Source organism: Salvelinus namaycush, chromosome 13 (assembly GCF_016432855.1).
Source record: "Salvelinus namaycush isolate Seneca chromosome 13, SaNama_1.0, whole genome shotgun sequence".
Taxonomy (NCBI): Eukaryota; Metazoa; Chordata; class Actinopteri; order Salmoniformes; family Salmonidae; genus Salvelinus; species Salvelinus namaycush.
The window spans coordinates 39,394,953-39,419,188 of record NC_052319.1 but is presented as its reverse complement, the minus strand read 5'-3'; positions in this window follow the sequence as shown (position 1 = coordinate 39,419,188).

The window sequence follows — 24,236 nt, the reverse complement described above, 5'->3', positions numbered from 1 at the left end:
CACGCTGGGTCAAATGTGTACTGACACTGATGAGCCAGAATGGAGTCACGCTGGGACACATGTGTACTGACACTGATGAGCCAGAATGGAGTCACAGTCAGTCATCCTCCCTTTACAGGTGCTGATGCATCAGCATGGAGACACGTGTTCGCCACGTTTCACCTCTTACGGGCAATGATCACTCAGACTGCAGTATATTCTCACCTGGATGGTGTCCTCATAGACATGCTTGTAATTTATAATTCTACATAATTCTCTTTCTATAGACGTCCCCTTCTGCAGTCTAGTTCCTCTCAAGGTTTCTTCCTACCAAAGAAGGGAGCCCCCCCACCCCCGGACTGAACCAAAAACCAACGTCCGTGGATGAGGAAATCAAGGCCGGTCAGGAACTGCACTAACAAAATACGTTTCTGAATGCCTGTTTATATGGTAAGACAACTGTTTGTAATACACTTGTGCTTACTGGGGTGTATTCTACCATGTCGTTACACAATGTAATGAATGCTCATCCATGTGGTAGGCCCATCCATGTGGTAGGCCCATCCATGTGGTAGGCCCATCCATGTGGTAGGCCCCATCCATGTGGTAGGCCCCATCCATGTGGTAGGCTCATCCATGTGGTAGGCCCATCCATGTGGTAGGCCCATCCATGTGGTAGGCCCATCCATGTGGTAGGCCCATCCATGTGGTAGGCCCATCCATGTGGTAGGCCCCATCCATGTGGTAGGCTCATCCATGTGGTAGGCCCATCCATGTGGTAGGCCCATCCATGTGGTAGGCCCATCCATGTGGTAGGCTCATCCATGTAGTAGGCCCCATCCATGTGGTAGGCCCATCCATGTGGTAGGCTCAACCATGTGGTAGGCTCATCCATGTGGTAGGCCCATCCATGTGGTAGGCCCGTCCATGTGGTAGGCCCCATCCATGTGGTAGGCCCATCCATGTGGTAGGCCCATCCATGTGGTAGGCCCATCCATGTGGTAGGCCCATCCATGTGGTAGGCTCATCCATGTGGTAGGCCCATCCATGTGGTAGGCCCATCCATGTGGTAGGCCCATCCATGTGGTAGGCTCATCCATGTGGTAGGCCCATCCATGTGGTAGGCCCATCCATGTGGTAGGCCCAACGTTTGTAAAACAGGTCGTTGCATTGGCTTTATTAGTCCTGATTCATGTGACTAATCAATTTGGTTATTTAAGTACTGATTATCAGCTACCCAACTTTATCAGGAGTTATCGCGAGCCTATTTGCAATGTGTTTACACAGCTGGAAATGCAGAGGTATGTTATTTTTCGCAGGATAATGTGAGGTTAGATGTGTTGTTGTTGGAGGTGCGTCTTGGTCAGTTTAGCTCAGAAAACGCCATCCTCGTCAATCTGCCTCCTAATCCTGCCTAATGAGCGGGCCAGCCATGCTCTCTCCCTCTCTCTCTCTCTCTCTCTCTCTCTACACAACATTACAACACAACACACACACAGTGGAGTAACGGTCGAATCGTAACTAATTCAAGGAAAACTTAAATCAAGCTTGGTGTCAAGTTTGTATAGAAATCAGAGCTGAATACAAGTTCCTTTAGGATTCAGAGGAGAAAGAAAGTTCCTTTAGGATTCAGAGGAAAAAGAAAGTTCCTATAGGATTCAGAGGAGAAAGAAAGTTCCTTTAGGATTCAGAGGAGAAAGAAAGTTCCTATAGGATTCAGAGGAGAAAGAAAGTTCCTTTAGGATTCAGAGGAGAAAGAAAGTTCCTTTAGGATTCAGAGGAGAAAGAAAGTTCCTATAGGATTCAGAGGAGAAAGAAAGTTCCTTTAGGATTCAGAGGAAAAAGAAAGTTCCTATAGGATTCAGAGGAGAAAGAAAGTTCCTTTAGGATTCAGAGGAGAAAGAAAGTTCCTTTAGGATTCAGAGGAAAAAGAAAGTTCCTATAGGATTCAGAGGAGAAAGAAAGTTCCTTTAGGATTCAGAGGAGAAAGAAAGTTCCTATAGGATTCAGAGGAGAAAGAAAGTTCCTTTAGGATTCAGAGGAGATCTTTCTCCTCTGAATCCTAAAGGAACTTTCTTTCTCCTCATTCAGAGGAGTCTATTCAGTCTATCCTGTCTATCCTGTCTATTCAGTCTATCCTGTCTATTCTGTCTATCCTGTCTATCCTGTCTATTCTGTCTATCCTGTCTATCCTGTCTATCCTGTCTATTCTGTCTATCCTGTTTTTCTGTCTATCCTGTCTATCCTGTCTATCCTGTCTATTCTGTCTATTCTGTCTATCCTGTCTATTCTGTCTATCCTGTCTATCCTGTCTATCCTGTCTATCCTGTCTATCCTGTCTATCCTGTCTATCCTGTCTTCAATGAAAGTGAAGAGAGATAAAGTGCACATTCTCAAGCTGAATGATATAGAATACTGTGAGAGTTGACACTGTGTTTCTGTGTACTGTATACTGATAGAGCTGTGAGAGGTGACACTGTGTTCCTGTGTACTGTATACTGATAGAGCTGTGAGAGGTGACACTGTGTTCCTGTGTACTGTATACTGATAGAGCTGTGAGAGATGACACTGTGTTCCTGTGTACTGTATACTGATAGAGCTGTGAGAGGTGACACTGTGTTCCTGTGTACTGTATACTGATAGAGCTGTGAGAGGTGACACTGTGTTCCTGTGTACTGTATACTGATAGAGCTGTGAGAGGTGACACTGTGTTCCTGTGTACTGTATACTGATAGAGCTGTGAGAGGTGACACTGTGTTCCTGTGTACTGTATACTGATAGAGCTGTGAGAGTTGACACTGTGTTTCTGTGTACTGTATACTGATAGAGCGCAGGTAGAAAACTTGTCAACATCTTAAGGCTCAGATAAAGGGTTTGGGATAGGAGGTGTTTTTGATGTACTCTTTCTCTCCTTCCTCCCAATCACTCCTTCTCTTCAACCCCCCTCTGTCTCTCCCTCTCTGTCTCTCCCTCTCTGTCTCTCCCTCTCTCTCTCTCTCTCTCTCTCTCTCTCTCTCTCTCTCTCTCTGCCTCTCTCTCCCTCTCTGTCTCTCTCTCTGTCTCTCCCTCTCTCTGCCTCTCTCTCCCTCTCTGTCTCTCTCTCTCTACCTCTCTCTCCCTCTCTGTCTCTCTCTCTCTGTCTCTCTCTCTCTGCCTCTCTCTCCCTCTCTGTCTCTCCCTCTCTGTCTCTCCCTCTCTGTCTCTCCTTCTCTCTCTCTCTCTCTCTCTCTCTCTCTCTCTCTCTCTCTCTCTCTCTCTCTCTCTCTCTCTCTCTCTCTCTCTCTCTCTCTGTGTCTCTCTCTCTTTGCCTCTCTCTCCCTCTCTGTCTCTCCCTCTCTATCTCTCCCTCTCTGTCTCTCCCTCTCTGTCTCTCCCTCTCTGTCTCTTCATCTCTCTCTCTCTGTCTCTCTCTCTCTCTCTCTCTCTCTGTCTCTCTCTCTCTGTCTCTCCCTCTCTATCTCTCCCTATCTGTTTCTCCTCCTCTATCTCTCCCTATCTGTTTCTCCTCCTCTATCTCTCCCTATCTGTTTCTCCTCCTCTATCTCTCCCTATCTGTTTCTCCTCCTCTATGTCTCTCCCTCTATCTCTCCCTATCTGTTTCTCCCTCTATGTCTCTCCCTCTATCTCTTCCTCTCTGTCAATCTGATAATTTGTGGACTAAATAAATTACTACTAATTGACTAGAATTTTATTTTCTTATTTTGCCTCTCTTCTGTCTTGCCTCTCCCTCCATCTCTCAGATTACCATCCAAAGGGACAGTGGTCTGAACTTGACGGCCCACAATCACGACAAGGCGGACCCCAGAACCGACCCCCATGTAGGGGTCAACCAGTGGGCCAGGGGCACAGGTGGGTCATCACCGTAGGTCAGATTAAAGTAGTAACAGTGTGTCTGTGGTGTGTAATACTCCTGTCTCTGTCCTGTAGGGGGCAGAGACACGACTGGTCTGGGTGGTAAAGGGGGACCCTATAGTCTAGACATGGGTCACAAGGTAAACTAGTTGTCGAAAGCTGAGATAGATTATTTCCCCGAAGAGGTCCACAGAGCAGCCAGAGAGATGGGAGAGAAGGCTTTGAAAGACAGGTGTGTGCGTTTGTGTGTGCGTGAGAGCGTTTGCGTGTTTCTGTCAACCTTTGCCTGTGCCTCTGTGGCTAGGATGGAAGGAACAGACTAGACTGGGGCCTGCATGAATGCTGTGATTGATTCTCCTGGCAAAGGGAGTGGGTGTGTGCGTGTGCATGTGCATGCCTCCCTCTGTGTGTGTGTGTGTGTGTGTGTGCGCGCGCACTCAGGGTGTGGGGTTGAGAGGGCACCCTTTTCAACAGCAGTGACGGCTCTCGCTGTTCTCTCCCTCTCTATTTTCAGTCTCTCTTTTCATCTCTCTTCCTTTACAGTATAGAACATATAGTCTAGTAGTACACCCTATAAACACTGAGTATCACAGGTGGCTGGTGGCACCTTAATTGGGGAGGACCGGCTCATAATAATGGCTGGAAGGGAATGAATGGAGTGGTATGGAACACATCAAACCCATGGTTACCATGTGGTTAATACCATTCCATTGACTCCATTCCAGCCATTGTTATGAGCCGTCCTCCCCTCAGCAGCATCCTGCACTGATTATACAAACATTAGGAACACCTGCTCTTTCCATGTCATAGACTGACCAAGTGAATCCAGATGAAAGCTACGATCCCTTATTGATGTCACTTGTTAAATCCACTTCAATCAGTGTAGATGAAAGGGAGGAGACAGGTTAAAAGAAGGATTTTTAAGCGTTGAGACAAGTGAGACATGGATTGTGTATGTGTGCCATTCAGATGGTGAATGGGCAAGACCAAGGAATTAAATCCTCCACAGCTCAGTGTTTATAGGGTATAGTACTAGACTATATGTTCTATACCCTCCCGGGTGGCGCAATGGTCTAGGGCACTGCATCGCAGTGCTAGCTGCGCCACCAGAGTCTCTGGGTTCACGCCCAGGCTCTGTCGCAGCCGGCCGCAACCGGGAGGTCCGTGGGGCGACGCACAATTGGCATAGCGTCGTCCGGGTTAGGGAGGGTTTGGCCGGTAGGGATATCCTTGTCTCAGTATGTAAAAAATGTAATAAAATGTATGCACTCTACTGTAAGTCGCTCTGGATAAGAGCGTCTGCTAAATGACTAAAATGTAAATGTAATACTATATAGGAAGAAATCGGACAACTCAGTTAGATTAACAATAATTTATTAACTTTTCAATTATATAAAATACTTGTATGTTCATGAATGTTTAATATTACGATTATTTATTTGAATTGCGCTCCCTCCAATTTCACCGGATGTTGTCCCGCTAGAGGAACGCCTATACATTTGAATGGGGTATGGTAGTAGGTGCTAGGCGCACCGGTTAGACAGTGTCAAGAACTGGAAAGCTGCTGGGTCCTTCACGCTCAACAGTGTCCGTGTGTATGAAGAATGGTTCACCATCCAAAGGGCATCCAGACAGCTTGAAAGAACTGTGGGAAGCATTGGAGTCAACATGGGTCAGCATTTCTGTGGAACACTTTCGAACACCATGCCATGACAAAATGTAGTTCCTCTTGGCGTGGGTCCTCTATTTGTAGGTCCAGGGGGGGGTCCCGCAGGTCTGGGAGAGTGTCTCGCTGGTCTGGGCAGGGTGTCTATTGATCACCTTTATTTAACCAGGTAGGCCAGTTGAGAACAAGTTCTCATTTACAACTGCGACATGGCCAAGATAAAGCAAAGCAGTGCGACACAAACAACACTGAGTTACACATGGGATAAACAAACGTACAGTCAATAACACGATAGAAAAGTCTAAATACAGTGTGTGCAAATGTAGTAAGTTTATGGAGGTAAGGCAATAAATAGGCCACAGTGGCAAAAAAATTACAATTTAGCAATTAAACCCTGGAGTGATAGATATGCAGAAGATGAATGTGCAAGTAGGGATACTGGGGTGCAAAGGAGAAAAAAAAATAACAATATGGGGATGAGGTAGTTGGGTGGGCTATTTACAGATGGGCTGTGTACAGGTGCAATGATCTGTAAGCTGCTCTGACAGCTGATGCTTAAAGTTAGTGATGGAGATATAAGACTCAAGCTTCAGTGATTTTTGCAGTTCGTTCCAGTCATTGGCAGCAGAGAACTGGAAGGAAAGGCAGCCAAAGGAGGAGATGGCTTTGGGGGTGACCAGTGAAATTAACCTGCTGAAGTGCATGCTGAGGGTGGGAGTTGCTATGGTGACCAGTGAGCTGAAATAAGGTGGGGCTTTACCTAGCGAAAACTTATAGATGACCTGAAGCCAGTGGATTTGGTGATGAATATGAAGCGAGAGCCAGCCAACGAGAGCATACAGGTCGCATTGGTGGGTAGTATATGGGGCTTTGGTGACAAAACGGATGCCACTGTGATAGACTACATCCAATTTGCTGAGTAGAGTGTTGGAGGCTATTTTGAAAATGACATCGGCGAAGTCAAGGATCGGTAAGATAGTCCGTTTTACGACTGTATGTTTGGCAGCATGAGTGAAGGATGCTTTGTTGCAAAATAGGAAGCTGATTCTAGATTTCATTTTGGATTGGAGATGTAGTTGGAGGCCACGGAAGAAATGTTGTATGGCATTGAAGCTTGTCTGGGAGTTTGTTAACCTGTCTAGGACTGGGGTTCCGCTAATTGCAGGGCGCCAAATTCAATCAACAGAAATCTCATATTTCAATTTTCTCAAAGATACAAGTATTAGACACCATTTTAAAGATAAATTTCTCGTTAATCCAACCACAGTGTGCGATTTCAAAAAAGCTTTTCGGCGAGAGCTGAACATATCATTATGTTAGGTCAGCAACTAGTCACAGAAAGCATACAGCGATTTTCCAACCAAAGAGAGGAGTCACAAAAAGCAGAAATATTGATAAAATGAATGACTAACCTTTGATATACTTCATCAGATGACACTCCCGGGACAACATGTTACACAATACATGTATGTTTTGTTCGATCAAGTTCATATTTATATCCAAAAGCCTCAGTTTACATTTGGCTTTGCCTCCAAAACATCCCGTGAATTTGCACAGAGCCACATCAAATCACAGAAATACTCATAATAAACATTATTAAATATACAATTGTTATTCACAGATTTAAAGATATACTTCTCCTTACCTTCTTATGGCTGCAGGTGCAGTATTGAGTAGCTTGGATGAAAGGTGCACAGAGGTACCCATAGTAAACTGCCTGTTCCTCAGTCCCAGTTGCTAATATATGCATATTATTATTCGTATTGGATAGAAAACACTCTGAAGTTTCTAAAACTGTTTGAATTAGGTCTGTGAGTATAACAGAACTCATATGGCAGGGAAAAACCTGAGAAGTTCCACTTCCTGTTTGGATTTCTTCTGAGGTGGCAGATTTTCAACCAAGCTCTAATTGAAATTACAACGAGATATTGATGAGTTTTCACTTCCTACGTCTTCCACTAGATGTCAACAGTCAATAGAACTTTGTCTGATGACTCTAATGTGAAGGGGGGCCGAAGGAGACAGGAATTAGTCACCACTGCCACGAGCTGACCATGCTTTCACCATGCACGTTCCATGCACATTGAGGAGGACCTCCGTTCCACCGCTCATCTGAAGTCAATCTAATTCTCCGGTTTGAACGTTATTCAAGATGTATGTTAACAACATTCTAAAGATTGATTCAGTACATCGTTTGACATGTTTCTACTGACTGTTACGGAACTTTTGGACATTTTGTCACGTTATAGTGGATGCACTTTGTGACTTTGGAATTGTTTACCAAACATGCTAACCAAAGTAGCTAATTGGACATAAATAACGGCCATTATCGAACAAATCAAGCATTTATTGTGGACCTGGGATTCCTAGGACTGCATTCTGATGAAGTTCATCAAAGGTAAGGAAACATTTATCATGTATTTTCTGGCTTCTGTTGACTCCAAAATGGCGGCTAATTTTATTATATTTTTTCCGTAAAGTTTTTTTGAAATCTGACACAGCGGTTGCATTAAGGAGAGGTATATCTATAATTCCATGTGTATAACTTGTATTATCATCTACATTTATGATGAGTATTTCTGTTGAAACGATGTGGCTATGCAAAATCACTTGATGTTTTTGGAACTAGTGAATGTAACGCACCAATGTAAACTCAGATTTTTTTATATAAATATGAACTTTATCAAACAAAACATGCATGTATTGTGTAACATGAAGTCCTATGAGTGTCATCTGATGAAGATAATCAAAGGTTAGTGATTCATTTTATCTCTAGTTCTGCTTTTTGTGACTGCTATATTTCGCTGGAAAAATGGCTGTGCTTATTGTGGTTTGGTGTTGACCTAACATAATCATTTGTAGTGCTTTCGCTGAAAAGCATATTTGAAATCGGACACTTTGGTGGGATTAACAACAAGAATACATTTAAAATGATATAAGACACATGTATGTTTGAGGAATTTTAATTATGAGATTTCTGTTGTTTGAATTTGGCGCCCTGCACTTTCACTGGCTGTTGTCATATCGATCCCGGTAGCGGGATGCAGCCATAAGAAGTTAACTTGTTATGGATAGGGGGCAGCGTGCCCAGAGTAAACTGCCTGCTACTCAGTCCCAGTTGCTAATATATGCATATTATTAGTCGATTTATATAGAAAACACTCTGAAGTTTCTAAAACTGATGTCTGTGAGTACAACAGAACTCATATGGCAGGCAAAAACCTGAGAAAAAATCCAACCAGGAAGTGGGAAATCTGAGGTTGGTCGTTTTTCACCTCATTCCCCATTGAAGATACAGTGGGATATGGGTCATGTTGCACTTCCTAAGGCTTCCACTAGATGTCAACAGTCTTTAGAACATTGTCTGTGAAGTGGGGCCGAATGAGAGGGGATTGAGTAGGCTCTCTCCCAGAGTGCCATGAGCTGAACATGCGCTGACCATGGGCATGAGAGCGAGCTCTGTTCCATTGCTTTTCTGAAGACAAAGGAATTCTCCGGTTGGAACATTATTGAAGATTTATGTTAAAAACATCCTAAGGATTGATTCTATACTTCGTTTGACATGTTTCTACAGACTGTAATATGACTTTTCATCTGAACTTTTGCCTGGACCTGCCCGTGCATCGTGAGTTTAGATTGTGTACTGAATGCGCGAACAACAAGGAGGAATTTATGATGGACTTTATGGAACAAATCAAACATCTATTGTGGAACTGGGATTCCTGGGAGTGCATTCTGACGAAGATCATCAAAGGTAAGTGATTATTTATAATGCCTTTTCTGACTTATGTTGACTCCAACATGGCGGATATCTTCTTGGGTTGTGTTGGTCTCTGAGCGCCGTACTCAGATTATTGTATGGTTTGCTTTTTCCGTAAAGTTTTTTTAAAATCTGACACAGCAGTTGCATTAACACAGTTTCCAAAGAAGGGCCAGAAGTATACAGAAGGGTGTCGTCTGCGTAGAGGTGGATCAGAAAATCCCCAGCAGTGAGAGCGACATCATTGATGTATACAGAGAAAAGAGTGATACCGAGAATTGAACCCTGTGGCACCCCCATCTTGAAATTCTCAATTATCGTAGATTTATCGGTGGTGACAGTGTTTCCTAGCCTCAGTGCAGTGGGCAGCTGGGAGGAGGTGCTCTTATTCTCCATGGACTTTACAGTGTTCCAGAACTTTTTGGAGTTTGTGCTACAGGATTCAAATTTCTGTTTGAAAAAGCTAGCCTTAGCTTTCCTAACTGCCTGTGTATATTGGTTCTTAACTTCCCTATCAGGGTGGCTGACATGGGGGGTGTTCAGAGGGGGTGAGATCCCCTGGGCTTGGGGTTCTTCACTTGTCTGTTCTGCTATGATGTCGACCCTATGGTCAGGGTCTGGGGTGGACTGTTCTGCTGTGGTGTCAATACTTTTGTCGGGAGCTGAGGTGGGCTGTTCTGCTGGCTTCTCTGCGGGGGTGGCCACCTCTCTAATGGGTTGTTCTCTGTCACACGCCATCCCCCTCACCCTCTCCTCCAGCAGTCTGATCCTCTCCTCTAGTGCTCTGTTCTTCTCCTGCTCTTGCTTTTTATATTGTTTAAGTTGTCTCACCACAGTCCAGAGTGCAGATATGTCTCTCTCCACCTCCAGCTCTCCGTGACTGGTTAAGGGCGTGTTGTTGTGCTGGACTGTTGTCTGAATCTGTGCTGACTGGAGTGTAATCACCTGCATTCCAGCTCCACCTTCCTTACCTCCAGCTGGGTAAATGTATCCTTCATTTCAATGAGGGGGTAGTACTCTGTGCTGAGAGGTAGAGTTTCCGCTTGGGGTTGCTCGTCTGTGGGGTTATATAATGAAGAGGTCTGGTCTGACCCGCTCGGGGTGAGGGTATCTTTCTCAAGGGTGAGCTTCTCCTGCTGGGATAATTCTTTGATTAGGTGAAAGTCCAGCTGAAACTGTTTGGGGTTGCCCTGTACCATTACTGTTCCAGATTTATATTTATATTAACTGACTCAGAGTCCTCGTTGTCTAGTATCCTGAGTTTCCACCCCTAGTTAACACCCCCTCTCTTAACAGAGGGGTAGTATACTAATACAGCACTGTGCCATGCCAGGGGATGGTTTTTCTGGAAGATGAGGTTGCTGATGTTCCCATTTTTATAATAGTCAGCAAGAAGTGTCTCTTGATTTTCCATAAGGAGCTTCATTTTGTGATATTTTCTTGCCTTATCATTCTTTACATACACTCTCTCCTATCCCTCTCCCCCTCTCTTTCATCACTCTCTCTCTCCTATCCCTCTCCCCCACTCTCTCTCCATCACTCTCTCTCTCTCGCTCTCTCCTATCCCTCTCCCTCCTCTCTTTTATCACTCTCTCTCTCCTATCCCTCTCCCCCACTCTCTCTCCATCACTCTCTCTCTCTCGCTCTCTCCTATCCCTCTCCCCCCTCTCTTTCATCACTCTCTCTCTCCTATCCCTCTCCCCCACTCTCTCTCCATCACTCTCTCTCTCTCTCTCGCTCTCGCCTATCCCTCTCCCCCCTCTCTTTCATCACTCTCTCTCTCCTATCCCTCTCCTCCTTCTCTCTCCATCACTCTCTATTGCTCTCTCTCTCCTTCCCTCCCCCCTCTCTCTCTCACTCTCTCTCCCCCTTTCTCTCCCTTGCCCCTTTGATCTTCCATTCCTCCTCCATCTCTCTCTCGCTCTCTCTCTCTCTCCCTCTCTTATTCTCCCTATTGTGTCGGTGTCAGACTAGGCTTAGCGTAAGCCAAGTTGTTGCATGCTGATAGTCACATTCCAAAAAGCTGTCACCATAGAACCACTCCTCAATACTAGATCATCACTCGTGACTTCTGTTGTTCTAGTCATTCTGTCTTCTTCTATGGTAAAAGCAGACAGTGAGCGACAGCTATAATCATGCTGTAACTACTAACCCACCCTAAGGCACTGGAAACATGGCAGAGAGAGAGAGAGAGAGAGAGAGAGAGAGAGAGAGAGAGAGAGAGAGAGAGAGAGAGAGAGAGAGATTCCCCTCTGAAAAGGTTGACTTATTTATCTTTGTAGGACAGAACCATGTTTCAGTTCTGTTTTAAATTAAAGGCTGAGCATCAATCAGCTCCTTATCTTTCAGACCTCGCAATAACATGCTGATACCTGGTACTCATGTGCACGCACTGACACACACAAGCACACCCACACACACACACACACAGACACACAAAGACAGACACTCCTGATAGATGTGATGGGATTGTGAAGACAGGTGCTGTGGGGAGAGTAGATGTGATGTGATTGTGAAAAGAGGTGCTGTGGGTAGAGAAGATGTGATTGTGAATAGCGGTGCTGTGGGGAGAGAAGATGTGATGTGATTGTGAATAGCGGTGCTGTGGGGAGAGAAGATGTGATGTGATTGTGAATAGGGGTGCTGTGGGGAGAGAAGATGTGATGTGATTGTGAATAGCGGTGCTGTGGGGAGAGAAGATGTGATGTGATTGTGAATAGAGGTGCTGTGGGGAGAGAAGATGTGATGTGATTGTGAATAGAGGTGCTGTGGGGAGAGAAGATGTAATGTGATTGTGAATAGAGGTGCTGTGGGGAGAGAAGATGTGATGTGATTGTGAATAGAGGTGCTGTGGGGAGAGAAGATGTGATGTGATTGTGAATAGCGGTGCTGTGGGGAGAGAAGATGTGATGTGATTGTGAATAGAGGTGCTGTGGGGAGAGAAGATGTGATGTGATTGTGAATAGCGGTGCTGTGGGGAGAGTAGATGTGATTGTGAATAGAGGTGCTGTGGGGAGAGAAGATGTGATGTGATTGTGAATAGGGGTGCTGTGGGGAGAGAAGATGTGATGTGATTGTGAATAGCGGTGCTGTGGGGAGAGTAGATGTGATTGTGAATAGAGGTGCTGTGGGGAGAGTAGATGTGATGTGATTGTGAATAGAGGTGCTGTGGGGAGAGAAGATGTGATGTGATTGTGAATAGCGGTGCTGTGGGGAGAGTAGATGTGATGTGATTGTGAATAGAGGTGCTGTGGGGAGAGAAGATGTGATGTGATTGTGAATAGAGGTGCTGTGGGGAGAGAAGATGTAATGTGATTGTGAATAGCGGTGCTGTGGGGAAAGTAGATGTGTTGTGATTGTGAATAGAGGTGCTGTGGGGAGAGAAGATGTGATGTGATTGTAAATAGAGGTGCTGTGGGGAGAGTAGATGTGATTGTGAATAGCGGTGCTGTGGGGAGAGTAGATGTGATGTGATGTGATTGTGAATAGCGATGCTGTGGGGAGAGTAGATGTGATGTGATTGTGAATAGCGGTCCTGTGGGGAGAGTAGATGTGATTTTGAATAGCGGTGCTGTGGGGAGAGTAGATGTGATGTGATTGTGAATAGCGGTCCTGTGGGGAGAGTAGATGTGATTTTGAATAGCGGTGCTGTGGGGAGAGTAGATGTAATTTTGAATAGCGGTGCTGTGGGGAGAGTAGATGTGATTGTGAATAGAGGTGCTGTGGGGAGAGTAGATGTGATGTGATTGTGAATAGCGGTGCTGTGGGGAGAGAAGACGTGATGTGATTGTGAATAGCGGTGCTGTGGGGAGAGTAGATGTTATGTGATTGTGAATAGAGGTGCTGTGGGGAGAGTAGATGTGATTGTGAATAGAGGTGCTGTGGGGAGAGTAGATGTGATGTGATTGTGAATAGCGGTGCTGTGGGGAGAGTAGATGTGATTGTGAATAGAGGTGCTGTGGGGAGAGTAGATGTGATGTGATTGTGAATAGCGGTCCTGTGGGGAGAGTAGATGTGATTGTGAATAGAGGTGCTGTGGGGAGAGTAGATGTGATGTGATTGTGAATAGAGGTGCTGTGGGGAGAGTAGATGTGATTGTGAATAGAGGTGCTGTGGGGAGAGTAGATGTGATGTGATTGTGAATAGCGGTGCTGTGGGGAGAGTAGATGTGATTGTGAATAGAGGTGCTGTGGGGAGAGAAGATGTGATATGATTGTGAATAGGGGTGCTGTGGGGAGAGAAGATGTGATGTGATTGTGAATAGCGGTGCTGTGGGGAGAGTAGATGTGATTGTGAATAGAGGTGCTGTGGGGAGAGTAGATGTGATGTGATTGTGAATAGAGGTGCTGTGGGGAGAGAAGATGTGATGTGATTGTGAATAGCGGTGCTGTGGGGAGAGTAGATGTGATGTGATTGTGAATAGAGGTGCTGTGGGGAGAGAAGATGTGATGTGATTGTGAATAGAGGTGCTGTGGGGAGAGAAGATGTGATGTGATTGTGAATAGAGGTGCTGTGGGGAGAGTAGATGTGATTGTGAATAGCGGTACTGTGGGGAGAGTAGATGTGATGTGATTGTGAATAGCGATGCTGTGGGGAGAGTAGATGTGATGTGATTGTGAATAGCGGTCCTGTGGGGAGAGTAGATGTGATTTTGAATAGCGGTGCTGTGGGGAGAGTAGATGTGATGTGATTGTGAATAGCGGTCCTGTGGGGAGAGTAGATGTGATTTTGAATAGGGGTGCTGTGGGGAGAGTAGATGTGATTTTGAATAGCGGTGCTGTGGGGAGAGTAGATGTGATTGTGAATAGAGGTGCTGTGGGGAGAGTAGATGTGATGTGATTGTGAATATCGGTGCTGTGGGGAGAGAAGACGTGATGTGATTGTGAATAGCGGTGCTGTGGGGAGAGTAGATGTTATGTGATTGTGAATAGAGGTGCTGTGGGGAGAGTAGATGTGATTGTGAATAGCGGTGCTGTGGGGAGAGTAGATGTTATGTGATTGTGAATAGAGGTGCTGTGGGGAGAGTAGATGTGATTGTGAATAGAGGTGCTGTGGGGAGAGTAGATGTGATGTGATTGTGAATAGCGGTGCTGTGGGGAGAGTAGATGTGATTGTGAATAGAGGTGCTGTGGGGAGAGTAGATGTGATGTGATTGTGAATAGCGGTCCTGTGGGGAGAGTAGATGTGATTGTGAATAGAGGTGCTGTGGGGAGAGTAGATGTGATGTGATTGTGAATAGCGGTGCTGTGGGGAGAGTAGATGTGATTGTGAATAGAGGTGCTGTGGGGAGAGTAGATGTGATGTGATTGTGAATAGAGGTGCTGTGGGGAGAGAAGACGTGATGTGATTGTGAATAGCGGTGCTGTGGGGAGAGTAGATGTGATTGTGAATAGAGGTGCTGTGGGGAGAGTAGATGTGTTGATGTAGTGAGCCACACTCTGGGTACTTGTTGTTGTCGTGAACAACAATTCAGTATTCTGGACATTTTTATTCATCTCTCTCTGGTCTGTGGAACGTTCTGGGGGAAGTAGCTGTGGCTGTTGGAGAGTCACACAGGAATGTGTAGAGGAAACCATATCACCACTGGACTGCATAATGTTATATGCCGTGTGAGAGTATGGGACTGTTGTACAATATTGAGTGTGTACCTCAAATCAAACCAACCAAATCCTTCTATGAAATAGCAACAGTTTACATAATTGAATATAAAGATGACATCTAGCCCAAGGAAGATATAATGCTGGTATGGATGAGAGGCCAGATTGAAGCTGAATGCTAGGCTAGCAGTGAGGGCAGATTGTAGTTGAATGCTAGGCTAGCAGTTAGGGAGATTGTAGTTGAATGCTAGGCTAGCAGTGAGGGCAGATTGTAGTTGAATGCTAGGCTAGCAGTGAGGGAGATTGTAGTTGAATGCTAGGCTAGCAGTGAGGGCAGATTGTAGTTGAATGCTAGGCTAGCAGTTCGGGAGATTGTAGTTGAATGCTAGGCTAGCAGTGAGGGCAGATTGTAGTTGAATGCTAGGCTAGCAGTGAGGGAGATTGTAGTTGAATGCTAGGCTAGCAGTGAGGGCAGATTGTAGTTGAATGCTAGGCTAGCAGTGAGGGAGATTGTAGTTGAATGCTAGGCTAGCAGTGAGGGCAGATTTAAGCTGAATGCTAGGCTAGCAGTGAGGGCAGATTGTAGTTGAATGCTAGGCTAGCAGTGAGGGAGATTGTAGTTGAATGCTAGGCTAGCAGTGAGGGCAGATTGTAGTTGAATGCTAGGCTAGCAGTGAGGGAGATTGTAGTTGAATGCTAGGCTAGCAGTGAGGGCAGATTTAAGCTGAATGCTAGGCTAGCAGTGACGGCAAATTGAAGTTGAATGCTTGCAGTGAGTTTGTATTAATGTGCACACCTGTCCCATAAAGCAGGCCTCTCTGTACCCACTGTGCTAGTTGCCAGTGGTAGGGACTTGACTCGTGTGTTTTAAACACTGCTACATGACAGGACAGAGCTAGACTGATGGGATGGCTGATACACACGCAGCCACAATACCACCCCCAGGCACGCCAATTCTGATAACACACACACACACACACACACACACACACACACACACACACACACACACACACACACACACACACACACACACACACACACACACACACACACACACACACACATACACACACACACACACACACATAAACCCACACACCATCTTGTCACGCTCTGGTTCTAAACTGAGAACTCAAACACCTCATAGGCAATCCCCCAGCAGGCCCTCAGGGAGAGAGTGGTGGTCTCATATCCTTCCCATATTTACATGTGTGTGTGTGTGTGTGTGTGTGTGTGTGTGTGTGTGTGTGTGTGTGTGTGTGTGTGTGTGTGTGTGTGTGTGTGTGTGTGTGTGTGTGTGTGTGTGTGTGTGTGTGTGTGTCCGCATGCGTGATTATCAGGGGCTAGCAGTACTCCAGTCAGGAATCAGTCAGCCCACCTGCACAAACACACACACACACACACACCTCCCCCTTGCCGTTATAAAATAATGCTGGCCCTTGTCTTTTGCTCCACAGGTGTGCTGAGCTCATCTTTTTCACAGTTCTCACACATGCTAATATGATGGTATCAATACCCATTAGCTTTCATTTAAGATTAATGCTGTACACATTGGCTCTGATCTAGGTCGTTTTTTACCAATTCGAAAAATGGCAACAGTAGCCCACTCTTATCTAACTCCCTCCTCTCTCTCCACCTTCCCACCTCTCTCTTCACTCCATCTCTCGCTCTCTTCCCTCCCTCTATCTCTACCTATCTCCCCTCCTATTTCTACCTCTCTCTCTACCTCTCTCCCCTCCCTCTCTCTCTACCTCTCTCCCCTCCCTCTCTCTACCTCTCTCCCCCTCCCTCTCTCTCTCCCCTCAACCTCTTTCTGTCTTTCTCTCTCCCCTCCCTCGCTCTCTTCCTCTCTCCCCCTCCCGCTATTTATCTCTCCCCTCCCTATCTCTCCCCCTCCTTCTATTTATCTCTCCCCTCCCTATCTCGCTACCTCTCTCTCCTCCCTCTTTCTTTCTTTCTTTCTTTCTTTCTTTCTTTCTTTCTTTCTCTACTTCTCGCTTTGCCTCTCTCTCCCCTCTCTTTCATTCTCTCTCCCCTCTCTTTCATTCTCTCTCTCTCTCTCTTTCATTCTCTCTCTCTCTTTCATTCTCTCTCTCTCTCTCTTTCATTCTCTCTCTTTCATTCTCTCTCTCTTTCATTCTCTCTCTCTCTCTCTCTCTCTCTCTCTCTCTCTCTCTCTCTCTCTCTCTCTCTCTCTCTCTCTCTCTTTATCCGCACTCCCCTCCCTCTCTCACTACCTTCCCTCCACTCTCTCTACTCTTCCCTCCCTCTCTCTCCCTACCTCTCGCTCTACCTCTCTCTTTGTCTCTCTCCCCTCCCTCTCTCATTACCTTCCCTCCTCTCTCTCTACTCTCCCCTCCTCTCTCTACCTCTCTCCCCCTCCCTCCACCTCTCTCTCCCCTCCCTCTCTCACTATTTTCCCTTCTCGCTACCTCTCTCCCCTCCTCTCTCTATACCTCTCTCCCCTCCCTCTATGTCTCTCTCCCCTCCCTTTCGCACTACCTTCCCTCCTCTCTCTCTACCTCTCTCTCTACCTGGTCCTTGTCTTTTGCTCCACAGGTGTGCTGAGCTCACTCACTCAATCCCCTCCCACGCTCTACCTCTCCCACCCTCTCTCCCTCCTCTCCCTTTCCCTCCCCCCCCTCTCTCCTGCTCTCTCCCTCCCTCTCTTTCCCCTCCCTATCTATCTACCGATTTCTCCCTTTCTCTCTGGAAACCTCAGAATGCAGGTCCAGTCTACACATTATTCTGGACAGTTTACAGGTAACAACTAAATCTCTAGGAATATCCAATAATACCGTTCCCATGTTGGGAATGCGTGTGTTAGAACATGTTCACACCCTGGGGTAAAATAGTAAAGAATGGGACTGCACTTTTTGGGGTGAATGACCTCTACAAGCCACATAACAATTGCCACCATGTGACATGGGCACTGACCTCAAGTCACTCCATATGTGTGAAAATAAGATGAAGGACTGGGCACTGGACCTAACGATCTCTCTGATTGGTTGTCCAGGCGAGGGCACACTCTCAGGAGTGTGATTCGGTCTTTGTTGTCTTTTCGTCTGTTCTCTTTTCCAACATGGGTAGGTAGTTGTTTCTGGTAGGTAGATGTTTCTGGTAGGTAGTTGTTTCTGGTAGGTAGATGTTTCTGGTAGGTAGATGTTTCTGCTAGGTAGATGTTTCTGGTAGGTAGTTGTTTCTGGTAGGTAGATGTTTCTGGTAGGTAGTTGATTCTGGTAGGTAGATGTTTCTGGTAGATAGATGTTTCTGGTAGGTAGTTGTTTCTGGTAGGTAGATGTTTCTGCTAGGTAATTGTTTCTGGTAGGTAGTTGTTTCTGGTAGGTAGATGTTTCTGGTAGGTAGATGTTTCTGGTAGGTAGATGTTTCTTCTAGGTAATTGTTTCTGGTAGGTAGTTGTTTCTTTTACGCACTGTAGATGTTTCTGGTAGGTAGTTGTTTCTGGTAGGTAATTGTTTCTGGTAGGTAGTTGTTTCTGGTAGGTAGTTGTTTCTGGTAGGTAGTTGTATCTGGTAGGTAATTGTTTCTGGTAGGTAGTTGTTTCTGGTAGGTAGTTGGTTCTGTTAGGTTGTTGTATCTGGTAGGTAGTTGTTTCTGGTAGGTAGATGTTTCTGGCAGGTAGATGTTTCTGGTAGGTAGTTGTTTCTGGTAGGTAGGTGTTTCTGGTAGGTAGTTGTTTCTGGTAGGTAGTTGTTTCTGGTAGGTAGTTGTTTCTGGCAGGTAGTTGTTTCTGGTAGGTAGTTGTTTCTGGTAGGTAGATGTTTCTGGTAGGTAGTTGTTTCTGGTAGGTAGGTGTTTCTGGTAGGTAGTTGGTTCTGTTAGGTTGTTGTTTCTGGTAGGTAGTTGTTTCTGGTAGGTAGATGTTTCTGGTAGGTAGTTGTTTCTGGTAGATAGATGTTTCTGGTAGGTAGATGTTTCTGGTAGGTAGTTGTTTCTGGTAGGTAGTTGTTTCTGGTAGGTAGTTGTTTCTGGTAGGTAGTTGTTTCTGGTAGGTAGATGTTTCTGGTACGTTCTTTAGTTGTTTCTGGTAGGTAGTTGTGTTTGTGTGTATGCATGTGAGAAGAGTGGAAGAAGGTTGAGCGTGTGACGATGATTACAGAGGAATCATTTGAGGACAAGCTCTGTGATTCTCCAGTCCAGGTGTGTATGTTTGTGTGTGTGCTCTAATAAGCCAGGGGTGAATCTCTATTATCCCTGTCTTTGAACATGCATATGTGTTTTTGTTTGTACGTACACATATATTAACTCTGAGATATGTGTATGATGTAATGTGCTTTCTTAAGATACCTTCTTACAGAGTGAATCAGAGAAGGGAGTACAGCTGGGCTGTATGTACAAAAAAATCCATATCGCCATAAATAAACAATACGTTTATAACATTAATATCCACCACTGTTTTTTGAAATGATCCTTTATAAGGTAGGAATAATTAGTTTATACTCACCAAAGTAACAACACAGTGTGGTCAAAAACGTAGTAACTTAGTTTTAGTCAAGATCTGGTTACATATAACTACATGCCAATTGTGCCAATTGTGCGTCGCCCCACGGACCTCCTGGTCGCGGCCGGCTGCGACAGAGCCTGGGCGCGAACCCAGAGACTCTGGTGGCGCAGTTAGCACTGCGATGCAGTGCCCTAGACCACTGCGCCACCCGGGAGGCCCTTATAGTTGTGTTTTTTGCATTATTTTAAATGTATTAACTTATTTCCTGATATCTTCTAAACTACCCTACAATGTACTATTTCTCAACGTCATATGGAGAATCTACTCTGTGCTACCAAGTTCGTATGCTAGCTCAGTAGCTAGCTCAAGTTGGCTACTGTTAGTATGCTTTTTAGAAAATTTGTGGCTGTGTTATCAAGTGGGAACCCGTTAGCATGGCAGACTCTGGTGTGTTTTTGACCTAGGCTCAAAACGAAAGAGAAAATCATACCTGCTTGCTCTAATTGTCTAGTACCTCGCATGTTCTCCTTTTTTCTTGGTCAATTGTTCTCTGGGAAGTAGGCTACGGGAGTTTTGTAACTTTTTCCACCCTGGTGTAACAGTTTTGCTTCCGTCCCTCTCCTCGCCCCTACGTACCTGGGCTCGAAACAGGGAGCCTCTGCACAGATCAACAACTGACCCCCACAAAGTATTGTTACCCATCGCTCCCATTGCGCCACAAAACTCTAGCAGCGCAAGGGAAACAACTACCTCAAGGTCTCAGAGCGAGTGACGTCACAGATTGAAACGCTATTAGCGTGCACCCCGCTAACTAGCTAGCCATTTCACACCGGATACATTGGCTTAGTGCTAGCGCGCTAGCTGATTGATGTTAGGAATCTATCTATTTGGGATTTTTCTCACAACATAGTTATTATATATCCCTCACTGACTCTCCCTTGGCCCGACAATGCGCCCGACTCACCCTCACTTTGGTAGCCAACTCAGCCTGCACTCTTTTAAAAGTTTTACCATTGGATGGACCCCAGCCATCAATCTGTAAGTCTCTGCTATCTCTTTGCTTTTGATCTGCTGTTTTAGTTGTGTTGTGTTGGTTTTGTTCTAGCTGGAATCCAGTTTTTGGGCAACCATAATCATGGTGATTGGCTAGGCTGGCCAGCCTAATAGCTAGTTGGCTAAATAGCTTTGCATATACAGTAGCTAATATTCTCTGATAACTGGTTAGATGGCATTATGTATTTCCAAAAACGTTGCCTTAACGCAACTGGCTGACTTGTCCCACACACACACACACACACACACACACACACACACACACACACACACACACACACACACACACACACACACACACACACACACACACACACACACACACACACACACACACACACACACACACACACAGAGCAGTCCAATATAGGAATCCCCTCAGGGTTTACTCCTCAACATGCTCTGTTGTCATGTTTGCCACATTGAGACATGACTACTCTTTTTCTCACAGCACCATTTTATGTGAACAGTGACACGTCTAGTTCCAAAACCCTGTCCAGCTGGTGCATATTATGGACCATAATATGCACCATAATATAATAGAAGTTAACCTTTTTCTGGTGTCCTCGCTATCCTACTTAATCAGTCTTTCTTTGTTTGCACACTCAAATGCAAAGAGAAAGATTTATGTTTGTGGTTGCGCGCACACACACACACACACACACACACACACACACACACACACACACACACACACACACACACACACACACACACACACACACACACACACACACACACACACACACACACACACACACACACACACACACAGAGCAGTCCAATATAGGAATCCCCTCAGGGTTTACTCCTCAACATGCTCTGTTGTCATGTTTGCCACATTGAGACATGACTACTCTTTTTCTCACAGCACCATTTTATGTGAACAGTGACACGTCTAGTTCCAAAACCCTGTCCAGCTGGTGCATATTATGGACCATAATATGCACCATAATATAATAGAAGTTAACCTTTTTCTGGTGTCCTCGCTATCCTACTTAATCAGTCTTTCTTTGTTTGCACACTCAAATGCAAAGAGAAAGATTTATGTTTGTGGTTGCGCGCACACACACACACACACACACACACACACACACACACACACACACACACACACACACACACACACACACACACACACACACTAACACATCCCGCTATACCCACATGCACACAACAAAAATGAACACATATACTCACTAACCAAAATACACACATTCTCAATTTCATTTAGATCCAAGCTAAATACTTTGTGTCTGTCTAGAGACCATCCGTCTATGATAACGTAGCACCCTCGTTAGATATATGAAAGAGAAACAAAGAACACGTTTCTCCGCCAATCCCAAGTCATTTAGGAATATGTTGCTAATTAAATCAAGCAGTGGCCCTTTCTCCATGGTTATCCACTTGCAGTGGTAACCCGTTTTTCTCAATGAATAAGCCCCACCTAGTCTGGATTTGTTCTGAGAATAATGTTTAGTCCTCTCTGGGGTTTTTAGGTACATTGAGATACATGAGGATTCTATATGTGATGTGTCTCAGGTAGTCTCTGAAAACATTCCAAAATGTATTATTCTTTTCCAGTTCTAGAGCACCCCATCCTGCAGAGAAGTGTGTGTACGTGTTTAACACTTTGTGTTCTGTTTCTGCGCACGTTTGTGTGTGTGTGTGTGTGTGTCTGTGTGTGTGTGTGTGTACGTGTGTCTGTGTGTGCGAGCGCTTGCGTCGTGTGTGTGTGTGTGTGCACGTTTGTGTCATGTGCGTGTGCACATGCATCTGTGTGTGCGCACGCTTGAGTCATGTGTGTGTATGTGTGTGTCTTAGCTGATGTACAATTTCAACGATGTGGACGGCAGTGTGGACAGATCCATGGAAGCTGTGTGCATGCTGAGGAGTACAACAGAGCAGCCACATGAACGGTGGGTATTTCATATCAAGTGTTGCTAGTAAAGTTGACATGTCGTCTTTGATAAGATATTGTAGTCGTTGTTTTGCTGACATATTGACAGACATTGTGTGTTCGTTTCTTCAGACTCTGTAAAGTATCTTTCACCTTCTCATCTTGACCTCCTGTCCTCTGTTATCTGCATCTGTGACAGCAGCTTGGAAGAGAATAGAGATATGGAGAAAGAGATGGGGGGTTAAAGAGAGGAAGTCGTAGGGGAGAGAAAGAGGAGGGGTAGAGAGGAAAGGGGCAGAGCGATGAATGGATAGAGAGAAGGAGGAATGGATAGAGACGGAGGAATGGATAGAGAGGGAGGAATGGATAGAGAGGGAGGAATGGATAGAGAGAGGGAGGAATGGATAGAGAGGGAGGAATGGATAGAGAGGGATGAATGGATAGAGAGAGGGAGGAATGGATAGAGAGGGAGGAATGGATAGAGAGGGAGGAATGGATAGAGAGGGATGAATGGATAGAGAGAGGGAGGAATGGATAGAGAGGGAGGAATGGATAGAGAGGGGGAGGAATGGATAGAGGGGGGAGGAATGGATAGAGAGAGGGAGGAATGGATAGAGAGGGGGAGGAATGGATAGAGGGGGAGGAATGGATAGAGAGAGGGAGGAATGGATAGAGAGGGGGAGGAATGGATAGAGAGGGGGAGGAATGGATAGAGAGGGGGAGGAATGGATAGAGAGGGGGAGGAATGGATGGATGGATAGAGAAGGGGAGGAATGGACGGATGGATAGAGAGGGGGAGGAATGGATGGATAGAGAGGGGGAGGAATGGATAGTGTCAATTTCAGACGTGTGTGAGGAGAGGAGGGGTGGAGTGACAGACTGCGTTCTCTACTGCTTGCGTAACATGCCTTACATAAAACTACACACACAGACACACAGACAGACAGACAGACACACACCAGCCTGGGTGTGGGTTTGACTTGTAGGTGAGCATCTCATATACCTTGGAAAGATATTTGACTGACGATTTAGTGTTCCATACCAGAGCATAATAAAGTCATGTTTTGAAGAAGCTAAGCCCATGTTTAGTCAACAGCGCAGACACACACATGTACGTAAGAGTGAGCGCCACAGACACATACCTCTGTCGGCTGCTGTAAATTCCCTTGTCATAAACAACACCAGGAGTAAGACACAGGGCCGGGGGCCTATGCATTTATGTAAACAACAGCTGGTGCACGATATCTAAGGAAGTCTCAAAGTTTTGCTCGCCTGAGGTGGAGTATCTCATGATAAGCTGTAGACCACACCATCTACCTAGAGAGTTTTCATCTGTATTTTTCGTAGCTGTCTACATAACACAACAGAGCGAGGTTGGCACTAAAACCGCACTCAATGAGCTGTATTCCGCCATAAGCAAACAGGAAAACGCTCACCCAAAGGCGGCGCTCCTAGTGGCCGGTGACTTTAATGCAGGGAAACTTAAATCAGTTTTACCGAATTTCTATCAGCATGTTAAATGTGCAACCAGAGGGAAAAACATTCTAGACCACCTTTACTCCACACACAGAGACACGTACAATGCTCTCCCTTGCCCTCCATTTGGCAAATCTGACCACAATTCTATCCTCCTGATTCCTGCTTACATGCAACAATTAAAGCAGGAAGTACCAGTGACTCAGTCTATAAAAAAGTCGATAGATGACGCAGATGCTAAACTACAGGACTGTTTTGCTAGCACAGACTGGAATATGTTCCGGGATTCCTCCGATGGCATTGAGGAGTACACCACATCATTCACTGGCTTTATCAATAAGTGCATCGAGGACGTCGTCCCCACAGTGACTGTACGTACATACCCCCACCAGAAGCCATGGACTACAGGCAACATTCGCACTGAGCTAAAGGGTAGAGCTGCTGCTTTCAAGGAGCGGGACTCTAACCTGGAAGCTTATAAGAAA